Raw genomic sequence first — 18,319 nt, forward strand, 5'->3', positions numbered from 1 at the left:
ATGAGTGAGATCATGTGGTACTTGTCTTTCATTAGAAAATGAGCAAAAATTATTCTTTGTATATATATATATTTTAAATATATGGGTACAATAGATTGGAACCCAAAGCATTTTCTAGTTCTATTAATCTCTGTACGTGCGTACGTACGTGCGTTCATGCGTGTGTGCGTGTGTATAAAGGAAGTTTGCTTGTGGAAGTAGACAATGGATTGATGGAATTTAGTTATAATTTGTGTGTACAACAAACCCATTGATTTTTCGGATCTCTATTTATGGATTTCAGATTTAACAGACAAAATTTCTGGTCCGTATGATATATGTGAAAATTAACAACCTGTTCATTTTAAAATTCTTTTAACCAAGGCTTGCTTATAATTATTTAACAGGTTATGTTTCTGTTTTATTAATTCACTGCTATTTTTAACAAATAGGCCATATGTTGGAAAAAACGCTGTAGTAATTTTGCTGACAAATAACTATTACATATCTACAACTATAGTCTACATATTTAAGCCCAAGAGTCACTTCCCGTAAACAATGTTCCGCCAATGATCAGCACGTGATCACCTGCATCGTGCGCAGTAATTGTGGCTTGACTTTCTGCACCAGTTTTAGAGTGCAGGCCCATGTTCTGACTTGTGCTGAGCTAGGCCTCAGCCCGGGCGTTTGTTTACTCCCAGCGACTGGTTGAATGCACTCATTTACTAGACCTATTCAGTATAAACTAAAAATGACAGTGACACATACAGAAAACTTCTCTGTCATGACCCAGTCCAGTTCCTGTAGCCGCCTCTCTGGATGCTGGCTGCCTCTCACGATACCAGGCACCTGTCGCAATAGCGGCCGTGTCTCTCTCTCGATAGCAGCTGTCCTATCACGATGCTGGCTGCCTCTTGCGGTAGTGGCCTCCTATCGCGATGGCAGCCGGCTCTCGCGATAGTGGCTGCCCGTCGTGATAGCGGCTGCCCATCGCGATAGTGGCTGCCCTGTCGCGATAGTGGCCGCCCGTCGCGATAGTGGCTGCCCTGTCGCGATAGTGACTGCCGTATCACGACAGCGGCATCCTGTCGCGATAGGGCCGCCTCTCGCGATAGAGGCCAATTCTCGCGATAACAGCTGCCTCTCATGATAGCAGCTGCCTGTCGGGATGCTGGTCGCCTCTCGCGATAGCGGCCAACTCTCGCGATAGCAGCTGCATCTCATGGTGCCGGCTGCCTCTCACCATGGCGTCTTCTCGCGATAGCGGCTGCCGCCGGGTGCGGTTATATAGTCACATAAAAGTGTGATGCATTCCCAGGCGTTCTAGGGAATTCTTACTTCATTTGGCCAATGAGGAAGCAACATATCAACTTCTCATATTTAGACAAATCTCATTCATTTTCATGGTAGCAAACACGTGAATATTTAATTTGTTATTTAATCTAAGATAAGCTAGAAATAATTATTTTTTTTACTGTCTATAAAGAATAGTTTTGATCATACAATTCCTAAGGCCAGGAAAACCCCAAGGACTCACTCCGGCCTGGCCCAGGCAGGCTGACACCCGCAGAAGGAGCCTGACTCGGGCGCTGATGGAAGCGGCCCCGGCTGGGAATTCCCGCCCGGTGCTCGCCTCCCGGGGCCGGGGGCCCGCGCTGCGGGCGGGGGGCGGGCGGGGGCTTGGCTCTGGGCTTCCTCCCGGCCGCCGAGGGGCCCCTCCTGTCACCGTTTCTTCCCGACGCTCTCTGCTTTGTGCTGAGCGTTCCTCCCTCAGGAGCAGTATAGAGACATAAACCAAATGGTTGGCTAGTTAAGTGTCAGTAAACTGGTGATAAAATTTGGATAGCCTAAGAAAGCCAAAACAATGTTTCGTGGGGATTTTTAGAACTCGTTTATTTATAGTGAAATATGATTATTAATTATTCTATGAGGTTACTTATAAAAGTATATTTAAATCAGCGTGATAGGAATAAATAAAGGTATCTTAAAATAAGTTTTGATTTTTAAAAGGGCTCTAAATTTGTGGGGAGATAAACTTTGGAGGAGAGAACCTTCTTAATTCCTTAGGTGGTGGTATTTATAAACTGAGTCATTTACTCCTTTATTTGGCCAGTATTTGTTGAACACCGACTATGTGTCGTGCATTGTGTAAAAGTGAAATAACCTTGATCAACAGAGCCAAAATGTCTTTCCTCATAGAGCCTAAGATCTGACAGTTATTGGAAACTGAGTCAAAAATATGCCAGATTACTATTTCATTTGGGTCTGTTCTAAAGAGCATTACCAGGTAAATACTCTAAAACTTCTTTAGGGAAAAAAATGATATGGTACCATGTGCTTTTCTATTAACAAAGTCAAATTTCACAATCATAAAATTTTTTTTAGCGTGCAAACAGAACTTAACCATGTGTGGAAATAATTATTCTTTTATGCAGCATAGAATTTGAACTTTGAAAATTAATTAAAATCTATATTATTACTACTGGAGTTAATTTTGCACAGATTTGCATCATTTAGGCAGAAAGTGAAAATGTTACAAGGCAATTCAAGAGATTTTATTTCATTTTTTAATACTGCCTTATGAGAGTTGTACCTGAAGACAGATTATATACGATGGGGTACTAAATCTGTTAGTCAAATTTTCTCTCTAGTCTTTGACAACGGGCAAAGTAAATCCTTGTAATAACTGTTAATAAACATCAAAATACCAATATGATAATAACAGTGGGACAGTGTATAGAGTGTCAAATTAAGTGAAAAATACATAAATCAAGTAATAAGAAGGAAATCTATTTCCTTCCCATCTTATTATAAGGCAAACTTGAAGAAAACTAAGTAGAAAACATTACAAAGAAAATAAAAGAACCATCATTTTTACTATTATAGATTTCATAATTTCAAATTGACCTCCTCGCTAAAATGAATCTATAACCCTAAAATCAATACTGGAAGTGGCTTCATGGTTACTCATAGGGTATTGAAAATTTGAGTCACCTTTAGAGCAGTTCCCAACTGAGGTCACAGAGATGACTCTCTGTCTTCTTTAGTTCAGCTTTTATCCTGTAAACCCGTATCCTTTTTGCAGTTTGTTTAGTAGCACATTATTTGCATTTTTGTGTTTTTTATTGGTGAATTCACTGCTTAAAATGGTCTCCAAGGCATAATTTTCCAAAGCATAAAAGTGATGTCTTTATGGAGAAAATACATGTGTTAAAAAAGTTTTATTCAGGCATGAGTCATAATGTTGTTGGCCATGAGTCTAAGGTTAAGAAATCAACAACATGTATTAAATAAGGTGTTTATAAACAAACAAAAACCCACATCAAACAAGGTTACATATACGTTGGTTTACCAAAATGTGGCCCGAGACACTCAGGAACCTAATCCTGTATTTCCCGTAGGAGCAAATATTCACTATTCTCTAATTCCATGTTCACAGCAACTTTACAGAATGTACTGTGAATAAGAATTTACTGTAGATTGGTAGGAGATAGGAAAACAGAAGTTTGGTGAGCATCTAACAAATCTATACATGACAATACTTAAGAGCACCCAATTTTAGCCAAACATTTTATCCACTTGCAGTCAAGAGAAAAAAACCAAACCAAAAGTGGCTCAGAGACAGAAAATAAAATGAAGCAAGGATTTGTCTCTAGGGGAACCAAAGGAAGAGAAAATAGAAGCCGAGACATCTAAATCTTTAAATAACTTTGAAAACTAGCCCAAAATTTTCCACGTCAACAAAGTTCACTAGAAATCTTCAAAAGGCCACTCAGTTCTCACAGGATTCATCCTTATCTCTTCCTGGGTGGTTTATAATATGGAAGCTAGAAATATTTCCCTTAAACATAAGAATACATTTATTCTGATTTTTAATTAGAGCATTTATCTTTTTTTTTTTTTTACTGATTTCATAAGTAGAGACTCAACCCTGTCTTTATATGTAGCCAAAACTTATCGAATGCCTAACATCAAAAATGGCATATTGTGCATGCTAGGTCTCTCCAAATATCTGTTGGTTTTATGAAGGAGTGAAGCATGAATTGTACATATTTGGGATTCAGGTGTGAAGACAACATGCATGGCCATCAAGAGGCTATTTTTAAAGCCACAATACTATTCATCCCTTGAAGTGGTTTGTCGGGAAAGTCATTTCAAGGAAGTGATCTGCTATGTAGATCTCTCCAGCCAAATATATAATAATTGATTAAAATGCCTCTTATGGCCTGTAAATAAATTATATTGATGGGAAATCAACTGTGCAAAGCAAAATCACCTAGGGGTTATACCTGAACATTTCCCTATATTGGGTTAAAAATAAAATCAAATGAATTAAGAAAAGTACAATCCCCTTTAGAAAGAATCATTTTGATTTTGAATAGATTTTCTTGTCTCAACATTTTCATCAGTTTAAAACCACAAACAGTTTGGCAAATGGTTAGAACTGATTTAGAATTTATTTTCTTTAAAACCCCCTGCTATGAAGAAATTAATAAGCCTTTTAATATACCAATCATGAGTTTCCGAAGGAGGGCAAGGCTTAATGGAAAGTTAAGATGGTCACGAACCAAACTGGAAATTTTTTGTAAACTGAGAAGTTAATCAGCACCAGAAGACTGTCTTTGTGCTTGAGAGAGATAGTAACATAGTGTGCACTTATTCTAGAACAGGGGTGGACAAACTCTAGCCCTTGGGCCAAGTCTAGCCAAGGGTCGGGAGTTATAAATAGTTTTACTGAAACACACCCATGCTTTTTCATTTATACATTATCTTTGGTTGCTCTCTCACAACAACAGCAGAGTTGAGTAGTTGCTATAAAGACTTTATGGCCCGTAAAGCTTAAGGTATTTACTGTCTGAACCGTCATAGAAAATGTTTGCCAACCCTTGCTCTAGACTAATATTTCCTACATAGAGTTAAATAAGGCTCCATACAGTCTGTTTTGTTTACCTTTTCTTTGCAGATGTTTTCAATATTTCCTTAATATTGAGTGAATCGCATAAATGCAAAATATCAAATTTGATTTCCATTGAATTGGCTTCCTTCCTTTTTACTAAACAGATATTAGATCACTGTACCTTCTGTTTTTGCTTTTTGCATCTATCCCATAATAAACTCTATTGTTTTATTAAACCAAATATTTCTGATACTAACTACAGAAAATTAGATTGAGAAAACAGAATACTGTACAATAGAAATAACATGTAATCCAATTATATAATTTGAGTCCCTTCCTTTTTCTATTTTCATCTCCCCTGCCCCTCCCCCCCATGGATTTAGGAGCAGATGCCAAAAATTAAAAATAATAGTATAAATGTTTGTGTCTGACCTCAGCTTGATGTCCACCTTTTAATCAGTTTTGATGGAACTTCAGTTTATGTCTCATGTAGTATACTATTTTTTTAAAATAATACTTCATGTTGTTTAAATCGATTTGAAAATATGCGTTGCTCTCATATTTCAGGGGCATTATTTCTTTTGAACCCTGAGAGAATTATTGTATTAAATATCAGGTTTCAGTGAATTATATTGTACTGCCCTTACTGAAGAAATACAACATCCTTCTTTTAAAAAAATCAAACTTCAGGGGAAATATAGGTACAATTATATAAAATATGTGAAGAAACAAAATTCTAACCTAATTTTTAGCAGTACATTTTGCCAAATATTACAATAACACAAGAGAGAATAATATAAAGCACAAGAACTAAAGCACAAAACAACGTAGTACGTGGGTTGCCAAAGAGTTTGGTAATCTATGAGCCAATCAACAACCTTAATTTACTGAAGATGTGAATTCAAGGAATTATGTTGGCCAAAAGAAACACTATTTTACATTTGGCTGTCTAACTTTTTTCTGAAGTGAAATTAATAGTATGCAAGGAAGTGCTGCACTTTCCCAATTTTTTGGATCACCTAAAGATATATAATTGAATGGAACTTGAATGGAATTAAATAGAATGAAGCTTTTCCAGTTGTTTCAGAATTCCTGCTGAAGATTCAAACAAACAGTAAGTTGCTAATAAGCTTCTCCACATTCTGAAGAGGAATTTCTAGACACATAGCCACAGGACTTGCTAAAATTTAACCAGAACTTTTGCCTCACTCGCTCCCACTACCCCTTCTAGCCCAAATAAGACAAAGACATTCATCAGAGGAAAGAATTAATCTGGAGTGTTCAGCTGTATAATTATTAAGAAACATAGTAATACTCTGCTCCAAACAAAGCTAGCTGTGTTCCAAGAGAACCACGCATAAAGGCTGGGGAGTCTTCGAAGGCAAGGCTCACATAACATTCCCCAGATGGGTGGTGGTTGAGCTGGAGAAACCTGAGCCAGAGGACCAGAGTGGACTGGAGTGGGAGACATTGGGAAGAAACTGGCATTTATCCCCTCGGAGTTTCAAGGCATCTGTGAAGGAAGAGTCCAAAAGCTGATTCTCTTCTACATATTTTTGAAAGTTAGATTCTGAATGAAGCAGCCTCAGAAAGTGGAGTGACAAGGGAGGGAAACAATGGGAGTCCCATATACGTCCATTTTTTAGTTTGATAAGAATTAGGGTTGACATAAAATACAGGATGTCCAGTTAAATTTAGATTTCAGGTAGACAACAAATAATTTTAATGTAAGCATATTCTAAATGTTGTACAGGGCATACATATTTAAATATGGTTCCTTATTTATCTGAAATTCAAACGTAAGTTGATGCCCTTTATTTTTATGTGCTAAATCTGACAAGCCTAGGTAGAGTGCAAGCATGAATTAAAGTAATGCTAGCTGCTATAACAAACTCCAAAGCGTATAATGGGTTCAAGTATGATAGAATTTACTTCTTGTTCATGAAAATTACCAAGGAGCAAGCAGCTCTCCTTTCACTGAATCTAAATTTATGTTATCTTGTGGTTCCTAAACATTCAAAGGTGCCTTCCAAAGTCTGTTTATACCTCCAGCTATTATCCACATTCCTCCAAACCTGATTACAGATTTAAAAAAAAGAAAGAGAGAAGTTATCAAGTGGGTTCTTTTAAATTCCGGATGTTTCTAGCCTCAAATACCTATTAGAAATCAACAAGTGTTTCCTCAGAAGCAAACCTGTTTTTGTTTGGTTGTGTTCTCAATCCTATTGAATTTGAAACAACCCTGTGTCTTCTATATAATTGAATTCTAGCCAGGAACAGCTAAAGAACAGAACCAGGCAGAAGTTTTGCTTCGTGTTGTCTGGTAGAGCTTGATCCCAGGGGCCAAAAGTTCTCGTTCAAGACTTGATTGCAGGAAAAAAATAAAATAAAAAGAAATAAAAAGAGGAAGGAGAGTTGTGAGAATTGGCAATAAAGATTGCTACAAATCATAATTGCTAATAAAAGGCCACAGTTGTTCTTCTGACATCATTGACTTAGAGCACATAAAGCATATAAAGTTCCTCTGGGTTGTGCTTAAAATATTTTAAATCTCACACTAGGGTTATTAAAACTTAACAAAGAGTACTTACGTTTTTTAAAGTATCATAAATATTTTACTGCAAACTGTTTTGATGTATATGAAAATAACTTGATCCAAAGACAATATTTTTGTTTTATTTTATTGTAACTCATCTCTTGAATGATTCTCAAGTCCTCTAAGTGGTTAGACAGGAAACAATACTGAAAAAAAGAAGCAATAATCAGGCAAGCATATATCATCATCGGCATATCTCTGTAATTTATCACTGATGTGGGACAATGCTTGCATTTACTTGTAGATAAAATAGGTGTTCAAGAAATGTCTTAAATATTGATAAATGCATTGTCATCTCCATAAAAATTCATGTGTTGCTGAAGCTACAATTAGCTGAAGAAACAAAAATTGAAAAGAATATAGATCAGCTATGGTGTGATATTATTAGTGTTGTAAGAGTCCACTTACTAATAAGTAAAAGAATCCACATTCTAAATAATTTTTACTGTAACTCTCACAATATCTCTTTAAAAATCATCTATTTTGTAAATGTAAACTGGTAAAGCCACTATAGAAAACAGTATGGAGGTTTTTCAAATATAAAATTAGAATTATATCTGATCCAGCAATCTGGGTATATATCCAAAGGAAATAAAACCATTATCTCGAGGAGAGATCTGTAATCCCACGCAGCATTATTGACAATAGCCAAGATGTGGGAAAAACCTATGTCCATCAGCAAAAGAATAGATCAGGAAAATGTGGTATATACATATTCAAATATTTTTTATTTTTTATTTATTTATCTTTGTTGTTGAAAGTATTATAGAAGTCCCTCCTTTTCCCCCCTTGACCCCTTCTCCCGGAGCCCCCCAACAGGCCTTTACTACACCATTGTCTGTGTCCATGGCTTATGCATATATGCATATAAATTCTGTGGTTAATCTCTTCCCACCTCTCCACGCCCCCTTCCCTCTGAGATTCCTAAGTCTGTTGCATTCTTCCTTGTCTCTGGATCTATTCGTCAGTTTATTTTGTTCATTAGATTCCACATATAAGTGAGATCATGTGATATTTGTCTTTCTCTGACTGGCTTACTTTGCTTAGCATAATAATCTCCAGGTCCCTCTAGGTCGTCTCAGAGGGTAATAGATCCTTCTTTTTTACCGCTGTGTAGTATTTTGTTGTGTAAATGTACTACAGCTTTTTCCCCCACTCACCTACTCATAGGCATTTGGGCTGTTTCCAGAACTTAGCTGTATACAATAGAGTATTATTCAGCCTTTAAAAGGGAAATCCTGCCATTTACAACAACATGGATAAAACTGCAGGGTATTAGGCTAAGTGAAATAAGCCAGACACAGAAAGACAAGCACTGCATGGTATCACTTATATATATAATCAAAAAAATAAAAGAAATAAAAAACAAAGGAAAGGAAAATTTGAACTCACAGAAGCAGATAGTAGAAAGGTGGTTACCAGGGACCAGGAGGTGGTGGGAAATAGGGAGCAGTTGATAAAAGACACCGACTTTCAGTTTTCAGATGAGTAAGATCTGAGGATCCAATGAATGACATGGTGACTGTAGTTGACAATGCTGTGTTGTATCACTGAAGTTGACTAAGAGAGAAAAAAAGAGTGGGTGTAGAGCTGTGTCAGTAATGGATGTGTTAATTGACTCCTTGATGGGGAATTCTTTCCCAGTGGACACAAATATCAAATCATCCCATTGTACTCTTTAAATACTTTAATTTTATTTTTCATTTGTACCTCAATAAAATATTGAAAAATATCTATTTAAATAAATTGCTTATCAACTGCTTAAAAAATGTGGAAAGCTAGTATTCACTGACTCTATCAGATAAGGAAATAGTTATATTTCCTCCACTTACTGAAAAGTCACTTGGGAAAACAGTATGCGCACCAAAAGTGTATAACATTTGTCAATTGGGAATTATCAGATTTATAAAGTTTATTGTCTTATAAAACCAGAGTGGAAAAAAAATAGACTCTCTTAGTATCTACCTCCCAGAGTTCTAGGTTCATTCTCCTCATTCAGCATGTAAGTGACTGACGGGCAGAGGAGTAGTAATCCTTGGTTAGAATGCAAGCATGGTGCAAGTGTGGGTTTTAGAGACTAACTGCCTGAGTTCCAACCCTGGCTCTCGTATCTACTCACTATTTAAGTGACACTCTAAAAACAACTGGATCGACAATTTAAGACCATTTATATTCTGGTACAAACTACATGCTTGCTTGAACTGTTACAGGCTTAAATTCATTGTATTTCATTAATATACCCTTCCAAAGATAAGGAGATTTTAATCATGGCCACTTGTAAAATACTTTTAGCCATTTTTTTTTTAGTTTTTTTTCCAAAATAGCTTTGGCAGAAGGGGCTGGGAATATCTCTGGAGGCTCTTCTTTGAGACACTAATCCCATTCATAAGGGCTCCACCCTCATGACCTAATCGTCCTTCAAAGCTCCCACCTCTTATACCATCACCTTTGGGAGTTAAGATTCCACATATAAATTTTGGAAGGATATAGACAATAGCACAACTATAAATATTCATATATGGCTTTGTGGTGTGTCAGCTCAGCTAGGATGAACTACATTTTCCAGCATTGCCTTTCTAGAATCTTTCCAGATGATGGGGACTACAAGAGAGATTCTTCATGAGAGCTGGAGGACAAGAAGGAAGCAGCAGGCATTTTTAGCATGAACCTGTGTTCTCCCACTTATCCATTCTAACTCTAACCAACCCAGGTGCTGCTGTGAAGGGATTTTGCAGATCTAAATAAAGTACCTAATCAATTCATTTTAAATTAGGGCAATTACTTTAGGTGGGCCTGATTTATTCTGAGGAAGGCCAGAAAAATGTTTAAGCCTTTTCTGAGGACACACATTAGGCCCTGTTGGGTTCCAGGCTATTCCTAAACACTCACTATGACCGGACAACCTGTGCATAGAAAGCTTTGGCCCGTGCCTGTGGGTACCAGCCTGTTTGCGAGCCTCCCTTCTTGACTTTCGACCTATGGCATTTCAGATTTGCTTAACCAGTCTCCACAATGTGTAAGCCAATTCCTTGAAATTAAAAAAATTAAAAATAAATAAATATATATGTTTGGGAGAAGGTATATCTATATACTTTATTCTACACAGGTAGTTGGGAAATGGTGATCAGGACCAGTCCGGAACCCAACAGGGCCCAAGGTGTGTCCTCAGGAAAGGCTTTCCACTTTGTAGAGTCTTCCTACAGAATAAGGTGGCCTGGTAGAACCCTGACTGACAAACTTCATTAATGGGTTAAAGAAACTTTTGCAATGTTTATTCTAAATTTGTATGAATCACATTTTTCAACTTTTAAAACCATTTCCTTGACAAGGTAAGTAGTGAATATCAGCAATAGTTCCTTCGGACTCCGCTACACACAATACAGTAAGAAACCAAATATTTTATATATTTGAAAAAAAGTTTCTCTCCATGGTTCCAAAGTGACTAATATTGAGTTGTAACAGTGATGTTATTAAGGTCATTCCTTAGTAATTAATGTTATTATTAAGGAATGACCTTAAATAATAACATTATTTAAAAATAATACTGTTTAGAAAGTAGGTTACCTAATTTCCTATTTAGCATATGGAACCCCATTCAATTTGGGGGATTAATTTTGCAAGAATGTTTTGGGGTGTACCTTTGCAATAAAATATTCTAGAGCTCACTGACAATCACTTATTTTGCTTACCACTCTCTTGATCTGATTGCTTTAGCAAAGAGTAATAGAGACAGACAAAATACAAAGGCCACAGGGACACTCCTCTGGTGAAATGCGGCATCCTATCAAGCTGTTGAAATCAGCAAGCTGGAATGGCAACTACGGAGCAACTCTGGGAAAGGCCAACCATTTATATTAAGTGTTTCTATCAATTGAGTCAAAAACATGACTCATAATGACTTTTGGCAGCTGGAGGGACAGAAAGCACTGTTATTTTTTTCCGAATGAGCCCTTGCAGACTTTCGTCTGGTGAACAAGCATCCTTTTAAAATAGCCCTTGAGATTAGAAAAAGATGGGTTAAGAGGGGGACGATAATTAAAACTGGAAGCAAAGAAAGTGGGTAAGAAAAAGGGGGAAAAATGATGCAGATGAAAAGAGAAAAAAAATGACAGGGAAAAGATTGGCCTTCGAGTCACCGCCCTGCACCACAAAGAGGAAAGTAGGCGGTGTGTGGGATCCTCTGCTGGTGACTCCACGGTGGCCTGATTAGCTGGAGCGCAGACACCCACGGGGCCTGTGAGCCAACCAGGCCCTTCCCAGCCAGGGAGGGTGGGGGAGGCTGGCGACCACCGCTCCTTGTGGCCGAGAGAGGAAGGGTGGAGTCTGTTTGCACTTATCCTGCATTTCATCAGTTCAGCTTGTGATGTTTTCATTCACTTAAAAAAATGATGAAGTGATCCCCAATGGGTGTGTTTCACTTTCTAAACAATAAAGACGTCTGTTTTTTTGGTGATGCTAAAAGAGCACATTTTCACCAAAGGCTTTTTCCACATTACACAGGAAGGGTATTCAATATCCAAGTGGGTGGCGCCCTCAAAGGGACCAATTTTGGAAACCCCCACCTAGAAAAACAGTTTTGGATTTTTATGGTTCTTTTCATCCAAAGGTCTCAAGGGATTACCAAGCAAAATATGAAATCCCTGACAACATTTCAAGGTGCTAACAGACGAGAGTTGCTGACATCCCTTGGCAGACGAGAAAACAGTGGCCAAAATGAGGGTACCTTGAGGCAGAAAATAACAAAAGAACCAGGAATCCTATGCCTCAAACTACTACTGCTGCCTCTGAAATTTGTATGCCTGCCATGACATGGGCTCATTGTAATTATGCACAAAATAACACCCCTTTATTAAAATACTGCCATTACCTCTGGGTCAGTGTGTATCATAACTTGCTGAATGAGGTGCACATTTTCAAGGTTAGAGGCAATTCCCAAGACGTGTGTTACATAATCCTGAATACTTGGTAAATTTTTATCGTTAATAATCATAAGATTCCTTTGGTTAATATTGATTTTCTTGTGTGATTAACAGTCAATTTGGAGGGCTAATTATACATATGAGAATTATAGGATTTTATTTCACTATAGATTGAATTTTCAGTATAAGATGCCATTTGGCTTTATTCTGCAAGTGGACTATTTAAATTTGACAAGTGGGAGGGAAACGATTAGCAAATACGGCTTTTATGTTCTTGAAATAGCTATGCTTTAGCTAAAAAATAAATTTTCTTCATTCCCAAGTAAACCTTTTTGCGTTTTACTATACTGTTGACTATAATTCATGTTGACTATAAGCTTGAGAGTTTTCCCAGGAATAGGTTAAATCAATTAGCATTGGTCTTATTCAGACACTAGAAATACAAAATAAATATCCAGAATGTTAAGTATACTTCCTCTAAGATCCAGAGCTCAGATTCAAAATATACTGCTCATGACCTAAAGGACACATAATCAATGAACTGCAAAGAAAGACCTTTTTTGTAATATTAGTAAAAACCTTTGCCAAATTAGTCTCTGTTCCAAGTTTCAGAAAATTCCTCATATACATATTTTAATATATTTAAAATGTTAAATCTAGAACTGAAGACCATTAAATGGCTCATATTTATTTTCTTGAATGTCAAAATGTAGCCATTGCCAAAAAGCCTCTGGGTGTATGTACAAAATTTGTAAAAATACATAAAAACCTACTGAACCAAAACCACAGTGGAACTCACAATAACTTTCCAGACAGCATAATTCACCACTTAGTCACTGGGGAATGCCAATCTCAAAAGATAGATTTTACACCAGGCCAAGAAGATCAACAAAAATAAACCCTTCCTGGACTAGAAACAAAAGGAAAGCCCAATTCCAATGGCCTTGAAAAATTCTAATTTCAATGATGATAATAATAAATTAACTATTTTAGTTAACTGTTTAGTGCCAACATTTAATTGAAAGATTTTTTTTTAAACATTGTGCCTTTTGACATGATACTGAGAAACCAAGAACATCAAAGTATGTGGTACTAATCATTTTCTATTTGTTGTACATTGGGCTTTACATGTCTTCCTGATTTCATATTCAATTAGTAGAGAAGCAAAATTAAATGTGTTGAGCCACATGAAAGAATTCTAGTGGGCTGCTGACTCTTATCCCTCTGCAGCCTGAGCCCAGGCAAGGATCTCTGGAAGTCTCATCTCTCTCTCCAGCACCTACCCTGTCTCAGTTGCTTCTCTCCATTTCCTTTCCCACTGCCCCAGTTCAGGCTGAAGAGGGGATCTCTCCGTGGGCAGCTCTAACGGCCTCTTCTCTTCTACTATCTCTCCTCTGCCTCTGCTCTTTTTTACACGCAATCACACACACACACTCCTGCCACAACCATTTCTCAATTTAGTCCCTCCTCAGCAGTTAGACATATTTTTTAAGAAATGGTAATCAGATCACTTCATTCTCTAGCATATAATTTCCAGGGGCTTCTCACTGCACTTTGAATAAACTTCAATTCCTACAAGAGTTCACAATATGGATGTAGCACCTGCCTATTTCTCTATTGTCCCTATGTATACAGCCTGCAGTGACTACAGTGTGACAGTGAAATACTGAAGTTAATATTCTTTGTTAATTTGTCAGGTTTCTGTTTCATTAAGTGTAAACACATATAAATCTAATAACTTATATTGTGGATGTGGATTTCAGGTGGCTTAGTAGGAGAGAGGAGCAATCTCATAGTAAAAAATATAAAACATGAAAATTAATATTAGGTTTGTTGTGCATAAATCTGAAACCTTAAATATTTCCATCTCACCCACTATGTCATTCTGTGTCTTTCCTCTGAAACAAAAAAACAGAACTTTCATGCAAATAATTTATAAGTGTCTATTCCTGAGGGCATAGAGCAGCTAAAAGCAAAATCAAATAGATTACAGAGTAAAGAATAACAGAGGAATACTATGACATATTACAAGAAATCAAAAGACCTAGGTTCTAGCCTGTTTTTGCCAGCTGGATGATTTTAGGGAAAAATCATGTCTTAGACTCTACCCCTTAGTCTGTAAGATGAATGTGGTTAGTAGACTATTTCTGCATTCTTCACAAATGTATTATTGTGTGACTACAAATAAATGAGATGCATGAATGTGTATAGGATGGCTGTTTGACATTAAACTCTTCCCCACCCCCATTCTTATTACCCTTACCCTTCCCTGCACTATTAAAGTGGTAGAACTATCAGCCTTGAGGTCCTGAGTAGTATGTTCAAGTGCAGCTTAGAACAAAGAACTCAGTTGAGATGCTAATGGGTTTTGAAATTCATAACAAACACAATTGTCTAAAAGCCAAAGAGTTATTCATATGTAAGACCCCAGGCATTTATTATGAGGACAGTTTTCAATTTGTGGTTTTGAATTACAAAAAAGACTTGTCTTAGAGGAGCAGGAGGAAGAGCGTGGAGGGCTAAATAAAGTCTCTGAAACAAGCATAGAGTGAAAGCAGATTGAGGATAGTAGCCAAAGAGCAACTTTCCTGCTACACAGGAGAGAAGTGTTAAATACACATACATATGCATGCACACCTCTGGACAAGGAAGGAGTCTGGAGAATGTTTGAGCAAAAGAGTTGAAAGTTCAGATGCTCTCTGGTTCCCTAGGAAGACAGCCAGAACCCCACACTTTTGAGTGTTGCCCTGTTTGCTTGGAGAAGAAAAGAGTGGGATGTAAATACTCATCTTATTTTACAGGAAATATCCAAGGAAAATGGATATTCAGAGGTGCCAGGATGTTAAGATACACCTGGAGACAGATTAGAAAAGGCTCAGAGAGGTGTTTCCTAGGGTGAGACGAAGAACACACCTTACAAAGTCCAGCAGGACTAGGAGTGGTAGGGAGAGCAAATGAGAAGACACAACTCCCTAGCGTCAGGGGGAGGGAAAGCACATTCAGAATCTCCTTAGACAGGGTGGAATGGGTCATCGGGGACAAAAAGGGACATCTGTAATATTTTGAACAAAAATTAAAAAAAAAAAAAATCTACTTTGGACTGAATTGCCTTTGGCCAGAAGTTGGGACAGGGCAATCAACCACATGACCAGCTACACAAGGGACTAGGGAAGGTAGGGGTGATGTCAGTCTCAAAGCCCCCAAATCAGACAGAGCAGGAACTACCACAGCAGAGGGATGACCAAGCAATGGTATGTACATCAAACCCCCTCAGGAAGAAAATTATGTTTGTAAATCAGAAGTAACTTAGTTATCTACAAGTTTCTAGATTAAGCATGTTATACCAGCTGTGAAAATGGGAGTTCCACAACCAAGTTCACTTAAAAAATGAAAACAAAATTAACTCATATAAGTGTGCAACTGAATTGTGACTGCTAACATCTTATCTCTTTAAAATGTGCCTTGGGGTATTTAGAAGATGAAATTTTAATTATCATTATTATTATTATTAAGAGGATGAATCATTTAAAGGATACCAACTGCTGTCACTTGTAGTGGCAGAAACCACAAATCTCTGCAGAGCAATGTGCCTGTCACTGAGGCAGACAATCAGAATGGCAACAGAATGTGTGGAACCATCTATGTTTCACCATATGTAGCTAGGAACTAGAGTGGAAAATTAACTTTTCTTTCTTTCTTTCTCTTTCTTTCTTTCTTTCTTTCTTTCTTTCTTTCTTTCTTTCTTTCTTTCTTTCTTCCTTCCTTCCTTCCTTCCTTCCTTCCTTCCTTTCTTTCTTTCTTTCTTTCTTTCTTTCTTTCTTTCTTTCTTTCTTTCTTTCTTTCTTTCTTTCTTTCTTTCTCTCTCTCTCTCTCTCTCTCTCTCTCTCTCTCTCTCTCTCTCTCTTTCTTTCTTTCTTTCTTTCTTTTTCTTTCCCCTTCCTTCCTTCCTTCCTTCCTTCCTTCCTTCCTTCCTTCCTTCCTTCCTTCCTTCCTTCCTTCCTTCCTTCCTTCCTTCCTTCCTTCCTCTTTCTTCCCTTTCTCCACAGGGAAAATTTAAGGGAGTATAGTATAGTGTTCTAAGAAACAAACTTAAAAACAACAAACAAAAAAAAACCTCCCTTACAATTTCTCATGGTCTCAATGAACAAACAAACAAAAACACAAAAAAAACCTTTCATACAATAGTGATATGTAAATTTATGCTTTAATTTGAATATGAAGACATGTGACATTCTGGAGCCCAAGCTGTTGAAGGGAAACATATTACAAAGGAAATATTGCAATTTACAGCATGAAACATGAAGCAGTATTAAGAGATAGTCAACTTTTGTACAAGTCTTCCTTAATTACCTAAAATTTTATGAATGTATTTAAAATAAGACATCATGAAGAAAACTGAATCAGAAGATAGTACGTAGCGCAATCCATTAACTCAATATTGTCTATAGTAAGACACTAAATATACTTAAGAGATTTACTCTCATATACTAGTGCTAATTAAAGTTTACATTCACATTGTCTTTCTCAGTCACAGATAAGCAAACCTTTATTCTGTCGACTTCACAAATTCTTGGACTTATTAAGACTTACTGTAGATACCCTGAAGAATTACTTAGCCTTCCCTCTAACCCTGTGAAGAGCAATAAAGAATTTTAAAAAAAAATCATATCTTGGTTATGTGCGAAATGTAGAACTGTCAGGATTCTATGGAGGAAGAAAATGACAGAAAAAAAGGTAGATAATGAAAAAGGGACATCCATTTCCCTGTTCCAAATGTTTGAGAAATTATTGTCTTGAGCCAAATATATTCTGATAAGAAATGTAAACTAAATAAAATGACTGTTTAAGAAACAATGCCAATAGTTAAGGAATCATAGCTGTGCTAATTGTACGTGGAGAATTTTCAGTCCTCTAGAAATATGTTTTAAGGAGTCTGCCAACGTGTTTCAATTGCCAAGTCTTGAAAAAATACAGGCTTTCCTGAATATTTCCAAAAATACTTGCAATAGCTACACTTATTGTAGAACCTCATTTATCTAGTAACAGCTCATTCAAAATAGAATATAATTTAAAAACTACTATTCTGTAGTTGTATAGATAGAGGTTTTCTATTAACGTTGAACACTTATTTTGAAATAAAGTTTTAGAGGTTACAGAACAGTATGTAAGGAAACCAAATGGCCACTCACCAGTTGTGAAACTATGCTGTACTTCTCCATGTGCAAACACCACAAAAACCACATTCAAAGTACCAGGATCACTGCATGACACATTTACACTCTACATTTAAATGTCTTCACACTCAAACCCAGTCACCATCCTCAAATAACCATGAGGTGGTCTCCATTAGTTACCAAGGTCACTACACTAAGTGAACTAAACCTGACATGTCTATTCGCATGAGAAACAGCAACCTGAATGACAACCATATGATGGAGAAAAAGAACTTACAAATATTGCTCTATATTATTGATAATATTAACCTTTACTTTAATATTTTCCCTCAAAACACAAACAAATATTTTTAAGACGATTATGCTGACAAGAAAAACTAATAGCTACCATAGTTTTTGTTTTTATTTTTTAGAATTAATTTATTTTTTAGAATTTGTAAGGAATGCACAGGAAGAGAGTTCAAATAATATTAAAGTGTATGCAATAAAAAGTATTTTGATTTTTCATTCCTACCCAGCTTTCCTCCCCTAAGACAACCAGTAACTAGCTCCTTAGATATCCTTCCACAGATACCCTATACATATATAAGTATGTACACATAAATTTTTCTTTTTTTAAAAAAAAAAAAAAGCTTTATTGATTTCAGAGAGAGGAAAGGAGAAGGAGAGAGAGAGAAACATCAATGATGAGAGAGTCATTGATTGGCTGCTTCCTGCACGCCCCCCACTGGGGATTGAACCCGCAACCCCGGCA

General features: G+C 36.9%; 1 long non-coding RNA gene across 1 annotated transcript in view; it reads right to left on the reverse strand.

Annotated features, from left to right (window-relative positions):
• Window positions 1–6,141: 6,141 nt before the first annotated feature.
• LOC148091339 (uncharacterized) overlaps window positions 6,142–18,319 on the reverse strand; it is a 74,813-nt gene continuing 62,635 nt past the window's right edge. Inside the window, exons 2-3 of the long non-coding RNA XR_015715755.1 lie at window positions 8,865–9,032; window positions 6,142–7,618 (exon numbers count right to left, since the gene is read on the reverse strand). This is a non-coding gene — a long non-coding RNA (uncharacterized LOC148091339). The remainder of the gene's footprint in view (window positions 7,619–8,864; window positions 9,033–18,319) is intronic.

Source organism: Miniopterus natalensis, chromosome 16, assembly GCF_054644295.1.
Source record: "Miniopterus natalensis isolate mMinNat1 chromosome 16, mMinNat1.hap1, whole genome shotgun sequence".
In the NCBI taxonomy this organism is placed as follows: domain Eukaryota; kingdom Metazoa; phylum Chordata; class Mammalia; order Chiroptera; family Miniopteridae; genus Miniopterus; species Miniopterus natalensis.